Source organism: Castanea sativa, chromosome 8, assembly GCF_040712315.1.
Source record: "Castanea sativa cultivar Marrone di Chiusa Pesio chromosome 8, ASM4071231v1".
In the NCBI taxonomy this organism is placed as follows: Eukaryota; Viridiplantae; Streptophyta; class Magnoliopsida; order Fagales; family Fagaceae; genus Castanea; species Castanea sativa.
In genome coordinates, this window is record NC_134020.1 from 24,980,467 (window position 1) to 24,991,473 (window position 11,007).

Genomic DNA, 11,007 nt, shown 5'->3' on the forward strand with positions numbered 1-11,007 from the left:
TGTTTGAAGTGCCAGTTCAATCATTGTCAATATCTTTTGTTTGATGAAGTTACCATCTCCTTGTTGAGATTCTGGGTTTGAGTTGGTTTCTAGATTTCTATTGTATGAACTATTTCTGTAACATAGTTCTTAATTAATTACGGAAAATAAAAATACTTAGACAAAATAAAACTGGTTGTAATTATGTGGATGAAATTTAGAATTCCTAATCAGATTATTCTTTGCTTGGTTGAACTTTGAAGATGAATAGAACCAAGAAATGTTCACACGAATTGTCATTGTTTAAACAACACAACATGTATTCCTACAATACTTTATTTTTTGCATAAGTAGGATACTGTTTTTCCTTTTTGGTTTGTGTGGTTATTATTTATTACTATTATTATTAAAGCTATGAATTATACTTGTTACTTAAGTTTGCTAATATGTATCTTTGTTTTTTTAGGCCATGGAAACCTCCACTAATGAACCCTTTGTCCAAACACCAACTACTACACAAGATGATGGTGCTATACCCACCCAAGTTGAAGATTTTGCTGCTACCTAAGCTTCTGCTGCTACCCAAGCTGAAGTAACTGCTGTTGCTGAGTTGCCCCCAATTCCACCATGCCAAGTGAGTATGACTGTTCCTGTTAGTGGTACTTGTATTGGTAGGAAAAAGTCAGCTGTTTGGGGTCATTTTGAAAAGGTAAAGATAGGTGAGGGTGACACTAGTAAAACTAAGGCAATTTGTAATTATTGCCAAAAATCGTATAATGCTGATAGTAAGAGTTGTGATACTAGTAATTTGTTAGCTCATGTGTCAATATGTTCTAAGAATCCTAATAGAGAAGATTTAGTTAAAGGGTAGAAAAAAAAATTAGCTTTTAAACCCAAAAAGGATGGAGAAGACGAATTCCACCTTGGGTCAACAACCTTTTTTGTTGAGGCTTCTGGAAAGGCATTGGCTGAAATGATTATAATTGATGAGTTGCCTTTTAGGTATGTCGAGGGGTATGGGTGTAAGAAATATGTAATTACCTTACAACCTAAGCTTCGGTTAAAGGATATCCCATCTCGTCAAACTGTGGCTAGAGATGTGATTGGCATTTATAATAGTGAGAAAGAGAGAAGTTACGGACTCATAAACTTCTATTCAAAATTTAAATTATATGTGTCTCACATGTCTCTTTATTGATAATGCTTGGAAATTGCATAAGAGAATTTTAAATTTTTGTCAAGTTGAAGACCACAAGGGGGAGACTATAGGTAGAAAGATTGAGGTGTCATTGCGTGAGTGGGGTATTAATGGGATATTCATTTTGACAATGGATAATGCTAGCTCAAATTTAAGAACAATTAAATTTTTGTAAAGGGTGACTAAAGATTGGAATGGGACAGTTTTAGGAAATGAGTTCATGCACATGAGGTATTGTGCCTATATCCTAAATCTCATTGCGGGGGAGGGCTTAAAAGAGATTAATGCATTTGTTGCTAAGGTGCATGAAGCTGTGAGGTATGTGAAGTCCTCACCCAATAGAAATCAAACTTTTAAGAGTTTTATGGAGAGGTTAGGTATGGAGTCCAAGAGTCTTTTTAGTCTAAATGTACCTACTAGGTGGAACTCGACCTATATCATGTTAGAAACTATTGAAAAATTTGAGAAAGGTTCCTTCAAATGGATTTTGAAGATGATGGTTATTCGTCGTACTTTAGGACCAAGGAAGATAGTGGTGGTTTGGGATCTCCTTGTATGAGTGATTGCTGAAATTGTAGGGCATTTGTGACTTTCCTAAGGCTTTTTTATAATGCAACAAAGAAATTCTCTGGTTCTTTGTATGTTACTTCAAATGCCTTCTATGATGAGATCTTTGTTATTCATGAGACTATTCATAATTTAGTTAAATCCCAAAATACTCTCTTGAAAAACACAACCACAAACATGTAAACTAAATTTGAGAAGTATTGGGGGGAAGGGGAGAAAATTAATTCTCTTTTGTATGTGGCTGTGGTTCTTGATCGATTGATCCAAGAAAAAAATTGAGATTTTTAAAGTTTTCTTTTTCTGAAATTTATGGGAATGTAGTGGCAAAAGTGATGGTTGATAAGGTGAAAGATCTTTTGTATAAGTTGTATAATTTTTACTCTTCTATTCATTCACCAAATGTGTAAGAACAAAGTGGGAGTGAGAGGACAGAATTGGAAAGTAATGCTACTGATCCATATGTGATGGTTCACTCGCGATATGAACGTTTCTTGCAAGTTGAGCAATCTGTAGGTTGTAGTAATGAGCTTGTAGTAATGAGCAATCTGTAGGTACCAAGTGTTGTCTAAAGTTACTAAGGATGTGCTGACTGTACCAGTTTTCACTGTTGCATCTGAGTTAGCATTTAGCATTGGAGGCTGAATTGTTAATCCATTTTGAAGTTCACTCTCTCCTCTCGTGGTTCAAAACCTTGTATGTTCACAAAATTGGCTTCAAGCCACAGTTCCAATTTCTCATTGTCGGTCAATGGATGATGTAGAGGCATTGGAGGAGTTATTTGACTTAGGTAATATGTTTAACTTCTGAAACTTAGTCTATTAATTTTATTGAATGTCTCATGTATTCAAGAAAAATTTAATCTATTCTGTTTATTTCCTATTCTTTTCTAGTTTTAAATCAACAACCAACAAAAAGTGCAACAACAAATACCGCCTCAAGCAAGGGTTCCACTTCAGGCAACCGACCCTTAATTAGCATCGATGATTCATCACTGACTTGGTATGATTCTGCCTTTAGCCACTATTATAAACTTGGTTTCCTTACTAGTTGGTCTTGTATTTGGTAGTAATGTATTGTTTGTTAAATATTTTTTAGTCTATTGTAGGAGGATGGTAATTTATTTTGTAAAGAAGGTATCTTTTTGGGAATATTTGGGCAGCTTTTTTTGGATATATTGCTTTTCTAACTTCGAACAATACTTAACTGTCAATGCTTAGAGAAAAGAAATCTTAGTTCATAGGTTTTCTTTTCTATTAGTTATAGACTTATAAACTATAGAGTAGTCATTCAATACTTTGGAAAAGCTATTTTTTGGAAATACCTATGGTATTTGATTATTGTAACTAATTATATTGCTTGGAACGTTGTATAACTAGCAAGCTTTCTGCCTTATAGGTTACTTTCCAAAAAACTTGTAGTAACTGCCTCTATGGTACTAAGTATATATATATCCATTAATTGGAATATTGTAGTATAGTATTATCTGTTGTGATTTAATTGTTACTGGAAATATTATTTGTTATGGTTGACAAGTTTAATAGGTGTTGAGCTTCTAGCTTACAGCCTAGGTTTTTATTGTGTTGTTTAACAGATTACATATGGTAAAATTAGGGTTTTTGTAGGTTGGGTTGTGCTATCTTTAGTCTATTTTATTGTTTTTATTTTTTGTGGTTAATGTGGGAAAGATTATGTATTTGGATTGATAGGTGCTTCTATTGTTTCAAATCACAGGTGATAAAAAAAAAAGGCTTTTTGGTTTGTTTACTGTTGATCACAGATGATTTAAAAAAAGGCTTTTTGGTGTGTTGTGTTGTGTTGATCACAGGTGATAAAAACATAGGTTTTTTTTTTTTTGGGCCTTTTTGATATGTCCTGAAGGCCTAACAGGTCTAGTGTAGTTCATAATATAACTTAAGTTTGAAACCCTATTTTAAAATAAATTAAGTAAAAAGAGGCCCAATTTGAATTATATAGGGAATTCAAAAAATTTGAAATCAATAGTGTTTATCAAACTACCAAACCAAGTAATTTGGGCTAAAAAGGCAAAAAAGAAGAAGAACAAATTGCCATAATTTTAACTATGCCAAAAATTTCGGTCCAATATGAGGCCCAGACCTGTCAAACTGACAACTCCGACCCAATCAACCGATTACCTAAAATGTTGGATCCAACCTGAATATTTGGTCGAATACGGGTCTGAAATTTAGCAATCTGATCCAATCAGGTTGAGTTTGGTTTGGGCCTAAAACCGATCCGGCTTGACCTGTGGATAGCCCTAGGGTGGTCTAGAAGGACACCGACACCCAGACAAAAGCAGTTAAAGGGTAAAATAATAAAAACCTATCACGGCAGGCAGTATAAAAAGAGCCTTCGCAGTGCGTAGTAGGGAATGACAAGTTTATCATAAGAACACGGAACAAGTGAGTAGAAATAGAATAGAAAACTTAGAAAGAAAAAGAAAAAAAAATAGAGAGTAGGCAAGAGTGTGGTAGCAGGCATACACCGATAGATTAATTCTTTCTCTCTCTCTAAAAGCCTACTTTCTGGTGAAGATTAAGGAATTTTAGCTTAAGCCATTTAGGCTCATTCTCTCAAAGTGGGTAATTTCTGTGGCAAGACATCTCTGTGAGATTACCCAAATTGGAGAAGCGGTTTCCTTCTTGGACTTAACTCCATAAGGTAACCAAGCATGGTAGACCAACCATCCCTTCTTTCATTTTATTGATTAAGCATTGGTGTTATTTCCCTTATTCTTTATTATCGTCATATTTATATTGCATTTATATTGCTGCGCTACTCCTCCCTTATTTAATTCAATATTCCCTATTTTCTGGCCAACAGTAAGCATATTTCCCTTTATTATTGTTATATTACGCTTGTCTGCCCAAATTTTCTTGTAACAGTTTCATCTACCACGGGTGAGTGACCAAGGTTTCAGTAAAAGGGGCTTTAGTTTACGTACAAGCCAGTTTGAGGTGAGTTGTGATTAGGTCGGTCCTGACTCTCTGATCTAGAACCTTTAGGCCGTAGCGTGGCAAGAGGTAGCCTAGCCCGCAGTCACAAAAAAGGCCCTCCACAACCTTCATATGACAAAGATAATTCAGGTGTTCCAACCCACAATGGAATTCAATCTTCACTCGATTGCGCAGGAGATGGAATTGGGAGTTCTTTAGCACTGTTTAAATCTGTCTCTAAGGAAAGCTTAGTCAATGGAGTGGTTGAGGAATATGTGATGGAATTTGAGGGAGGAGGCGCCCCCCTTTTGATGAGTGTCCTACTCCTAATCATAGCCTCGTCATGAATGTCACCATTTGGAATGGCAGGGGTACTCTGAAACCCAATTTCCAAAATCATGTCAAGAAGCTTGTTCAAGATCATGACTCGGCAATCTTTGTGGTTATGGAGACTTGTATTGAAGGTGATTACGCTAAAGAAATCATGGATAGACTTCCATTCAATAAATCAAGCGACATAATACCATTGTATATTTTGGAGGATTATGGCTGCTTTGGAACTCAGATAGAGTGGAAATTACTCTCTTATCCAAAATGGAGCAGGAAATCCACGCTACTGCTAAGGTATGTTCCTCAAACTTCTTTTGGTTATTGTCTGCTGTCTATGCTAGCCTAAGGTTTGCAGAGCGAACCATTATATGGGACAATCTATCCACCCTATCGGAGATGCATAGCCTAACATGGGTGATTGCATTTGACTTTAATGAGCCCCTTAATGATGAGACAAGTTTGGGGGCAGAGGAGTCAGTATTAACCAATCTATTTGTTCAAAGAGAGCCTTGATAAGTGCAACATGCAGGATTTGGGCTTTTTGGGGCCAAGATTCACTTGGACAAATTAAAGAGATGTCAATGTGTTCATTCAAGAGAGAATTGATCTTTTTTTGTTAACTTGGATTGGTGTGCCATCTATCAGGAGGCTAGGGTCACTCACCTGACCCGCTGCCACTCAGATCACTACCTAGTATTATTGGAAGCTCTACCTTGTAGTCCCATCCACACTCTAAGGCCGTTTAAATTCTAAAGTTTCTAGCTGTCTGACCCTACTTTCCCATCCCTGGTTTCCAAGGAGTGGTCTTTTCCTTGCAAGCTTCTTGAGGCTATTGATGGGTTTACTAAAGAAGCTCAATGATGGAATAAGTTACATTTTGGTAATATCTTGGTGAAGAAGAAAATTCTTTTAGCTAAATTGAATGGAATCCAAAAAGCCTTGATGAATGGTCCTTCTTCTTTCCTCCTCGAGCTTGAAAGGAAGTTACACAGAGAGCTTGAGGTCACACTGGATCAGGAAAGAGATTTATGGGTCTTAAAATCCCGAGTTAACTAGTTGATCCTCGGAGACCGCAATACGACATTCTTTCACATCTTCGCTCTAGTTAGAAGGAAACGAAACCGAATCACTTCCATGAAAAATAATGTTGGGGAGTGGATTCTCGATGAGAGGGAGGTTATGAATTTCATCAGGAAAGGGTATGTGGATCTCCATTCTACCTCCCTTCCTTGGTCGGCCAGGAAGGAGACTACTACTTCATATTGGCAAGCTACTTTATTGGACATAGAGAGGGATACTCTAAATCCACCTGTTACAGAGGAGGAGATTAAGGTAGCTTTATGGTCCATGAAAGCATATAAAGCTCCAGGTCCTAACGGGCTCCACAAAGGTTTTTTCCAAAGATTCTGGACTGTAGTTGGAAAATTTGTAGTTGATGAGGTGAAGCATATCTTTGTCAAAAGGAAGCGCCAGAGTATTTGAACAAAACTCTCATTGCCCTTATCCCTAAAATTCAAGGTCCATAAACTATTAGGAACTATCAGCCGATAAGCTTTTCTAACACTGTTTGTAAGATTGTTTCCAAGGTTACTGTGGGGCGCCTGAGCCCATACTTAGACAAGTTAATCTCTCCTATCTAATTCAATTTGGTGTCGGGGCAGAAAGGTGTGGACAATGCTATCATCGTCCAAGAACTTATTCACTCCATTAGCAAGTCCAAAGGAAAAGAAGGTTATATGGCCATAAAAATTGACCTCGAAAAAGCTTATGATAAGCTGGAATAGGGATTTATCAGAGAGAAGCTAATTAGTATATATTTTCCTAGTGACCTTGTGGAAGTGATTATGAGTTTTGTTTCTACAGTATCTACTTCTGTTCAGTTTAATGGAAGGATGTTGGAACCTATTCTCCCATTTAGAGGGATTAGATGATGGAATCTCTTATCCCCCTACCTCCTCATTTTATGTAGGGTTATGTTGGGCCAGCTCATTGATCATAAGTGTAATGATAAATATGGCATCCAGTTAAAGCCTCAAGAATTGAGCCTAGCTTCTCTCACTTATTCTTCACAAATGACCTTTGCTATTTGCAAAGGCCAATTCGGGGAATTGTAGGGTAGATCGGCTGGTCTTAGATACTTTCTGCCAAAATTCTAGGCAAATCGTTAGCCAATCTAAATCCAGGGTCTTTTTTTCTCCGAATGTGGATAGAAGAGCTAGAGAAAATCTTTGTGATATTCTAGGATTCCATTCAACCCCTTCGATTGGTAAGTACTTGGGTATTCCCATCAAGACCTCAAGCCGCTTTAGTCAAAATTTTAATTTTGTCTTGGATAGAGTAAAGAAGAAATTGTTGGGTTGGAAGGCAAACTTGCTATCAATGGCAAGTAGATTAGTCCTTGTTCAAGCTTCGCTCTCTACCATTCCAACTTACACTTTGCAATGTGCCCTTCTTCCAGGAAAGATATTTGATCAGATTGACAGGGTAAACCGAAACTTCCTTTGGGGGTCCTCGTAAACCTCCAAAAAGATGTATTGGGTGGGTTGGCACAAGCTAACAAGGTAAAAAAATGAAGGTGGTTTGGGCTTGCAAACAGCTAGAGGCAAAAACATAGCGCTGCTAGCCAAGCTTAATGGGAGATTTTACTTCAAAAAAGAGGCCTTATGGACTCGGGTGCTGAAAAGAAAGTATTGCTCCAATTGAAGGTTGAATTCCAAGAACAGTGATAAGCTTGTGTGTTATAGAATTTGGAAGGGAATGAAGAAAGGGCTTGAAGTTTTCAACGAAGGAACGAGATGGATTTTGAGTAGAGATAGCAGTCTTAACTTTTGGTTCGATAGCTGGTCTAGCTTAGGCCCGTTGAGGGAGATAGTCCAAGACCCTCTCTCTATGGAGGAAGCTAATCTGAAAGTTAAAGATGTTATCATGACTTAGGGTTGAGATTGGTCAAATATCTCCCTAATCCTCCCTAACCATATCAAGCTAGATATCCAAGCCACCCTTGCAGTTACTTCGAGAAGTGAGGACAGGATTGTTTGGGCAGCCAATCCCCATGGAAATTTTGATCTTAAAAATGCTTACAAGATAGCCATAGCTACACATACTCCATTTGTCTTCACGTGCCAGTGGATTTGGAAAACAAAAATAAGCCCGAAGATCTAATTCTTTGTTTGGAAGTGCCTTCACAACAGTATAGGAGTAAATGAGTGCTTGGTGAAGCAAGGAGTGCTCCAAGACCCCACTTGCCTGATCTGCTCTCATGAGGCAGAGTCCATCCTACATGCCTTTCATGACTGCCAATATGTTCCTGTGTGGAATCAGTTGGAAGTTGCAGTGAACGACAGGGGTTTATTTTCTTATGATCTCCATATCTGGCTTTCATCAAATGCCAAAGATAATAGGAGCAAGCTGTCCCAGCAACTGCCTTGGAATGATGTTTTCTTGTTTGCCATCTGGTCTTTTTGGGTGCAGAGAAATAGCACGGTGTTTTGCAATTGCGCCTGCCCTCCAAACCTTGCGTCATTGATTGCCAATAGAGCCCTTGAGTTTGTTCTTTATGTCAATGATGTGGGAGATCAAACAATTAGAGCTATTAGATGGGAGAGACCAAACACGGGGTGTCTGAAACTAAACACGGATGGATCATCCTTAGCTAACCTAGGCCTAGCTGCAGGGGGTGGGGTGATTAGAGATGAAAATGGCAATTGGGTTGTGGGCTTCTCGAGAAAAATTGGATACACCTCCAATTTCATGGTTGAGATGTAGGCGCTTCTGCTAGGATGTGTGTCCTTAAATCCTATTGTATGATGCTATGTATGTTATTATTTATGACATTATGTATGACTTAATGTTGTGTTTAATAAAGTTGTTTTAATTATTATCTAAAAATAGTGGTAACATGAATATTGAGACATTATCATATAGTCCATGAGATGCATTGTATGTGATTTAGTCACAGAAGACGTAAATCACAAGTTCCTTGTAAACTCAAAATGTAGTTCGTAGTCGGTGATGAACATTGGGCATTTCATCTGCAAAGACTATAACATATCAACTAATATGATTTGTTTTGATTATGGAAATGGAGATTTCTAGTTGGTATGTTGATATGCTTTAAGAGTTAAAATATGTTGAACTGGACCATGTGAGATTTATTATTTCCAACGACTGTCAAATGAATAATAAACTCACGACTTATATTTGCTTGAACTCTTAATCCTGAGAGAATAATAGACATGATCATGAGGTGTAGGTTGCTTTGATATATCAGGAGTGAGTTCTAAAGTAACGGTCAAAATCTCAGTATGTTAGGCAACCACATTTAGTGTTGATGGAACATATATTTTCAAGATGGAATTCATAGTCTCTTAATGGAGAAACAAAATATTCCATTGAGATAAGTTTAATGGAATTGTTATTCAGAGAGTTAGGCCTAACCACTTTAGTAAGAAGTTACTAAAATATATATATTTATGGAATTGGATTTCATAAATATATAATGAATAACTTTAAAGGATTAAACCGGGTACTTAAGGAATTAAGATATAGTAATCTACAAAGTGACAGTCTTCTTTCATGACTTTGTATTACTACGAATATTTTATGAAGGAGTTGCATGTACAATAAAGTCTTGGGATATAATTTATAGATAAGGTCTAGAGTGCAACTATATTTATATAGTGGTATTAAATATAGTTAATGGTAACTTTGGACTTATCAAGAGTTGACAGAAAAGCCCAAGGCCCATTGGAGTTAGTGTCTTATTAGTCCATTTTGGTCCCACTCTAAGCCACACGCTTAAGCCCAATTGGAAATGCCCAAAAGGTTAGCCCAATTAGATAATCGGTTAGACACAAAGGGAGAAACATACAGAATTTTCTGTAGAGAATCAAGTTAGAACATTATTGCGAAGTGGTGCATGTTAGTATTAGACACTTTGACAATTCTCCCTTTGGAACTGATTGAGAGACCACACATCTTGGGCGTTAGTGGAATTGGAGTGAAGATTGAAAGTGTTCCCAGGCGCTTCTGATCTTCGGTTTTGAAATTCACCACTCCAAGGTACACTCTCTTGTTCTTAAATTCTGAAACTTATATAGTACATGTTAACTTTTATGAATGAAGTAGATCCGTTGTTTTTTCGCTGCGCATATGCATATTTCCATCAGCTTCGTGATGGCCTTTTAATCTATGCTAATCAAAATTATTCTGCTGTAGAAGTAGAAGTAGATGTTAAAGCTATTATTAATGTGCTTGCTAACCTAGGCCAATCTAGCAATTTTATTCTCTCTATTCTGGATGACTGCAAGCAACTGGCTTCCCAAATTCCCAAGTCTGTTTTAGCCATTGCTACAGAGAAGCAAACCGGTGTGTTGACTTTATTGCAAGGAAGGGGGCCCATCAATATGAAGATTTTTGTTTATTTGAGAGCCCGCCTGTGGGTTTAGATGAATTCTTAGATTTTGATAGATTTGGCATGTACTTAAACAGGCGCTGCCCTGTAAACGTTGTTCCTCTTTCTTAGTTATTCATGTCATTATCTTTTCTACCCAAAAAAAAAAAAAAAAAAAAAGACATCCTCGATTTTCTGTAACTGCTTGTTGTTGATGGCCTGGGCCAGTTGTATATTTTTAAAATTTAAGCCCGAAGTTCACAGTTGCCATGGTCCATGACAGTGTTTTTGTTACAATTACCCGACCTTCCACCTAAAAAGAAAGCCCAAGCTCTGACCAAAGGAAAAAGTTAAAAACATGAGGCCGAAGCCCAACCAAGAAAAGAAGCACTTGCAGGCTTTGCTTCCTCAAACCACCCCCCCCCCCCCCAATTGTTTTTTTTTTTTTTTGAAAACAAAGAAAATATGTAATATGTATAGTTAAGTTAATTTTGGTAACTGTCAATTTAAAGGGAAGACTACATGCCAAAATGTAGAGACTTCGATTTTTCATCTGTAATGATGTATATTTATATTGGAGGAATAAA

General features: G+C 37.2%; 1 pseudogene; it reads left to right on the forward strand.

The window, feature by feature from the left end:
- The first annotated feature begins 448 nt into the window (after nucleotides 1-448).
- Nucleotides 449-5,541, forward strand: LOC142606068 (zinc finger BED domain-containing protein RICESLEEPER 1-like; annotated as a pseudogene).
- Nucleotides 5,542-11,007: the final 5,466 nt, after the last annotated feature.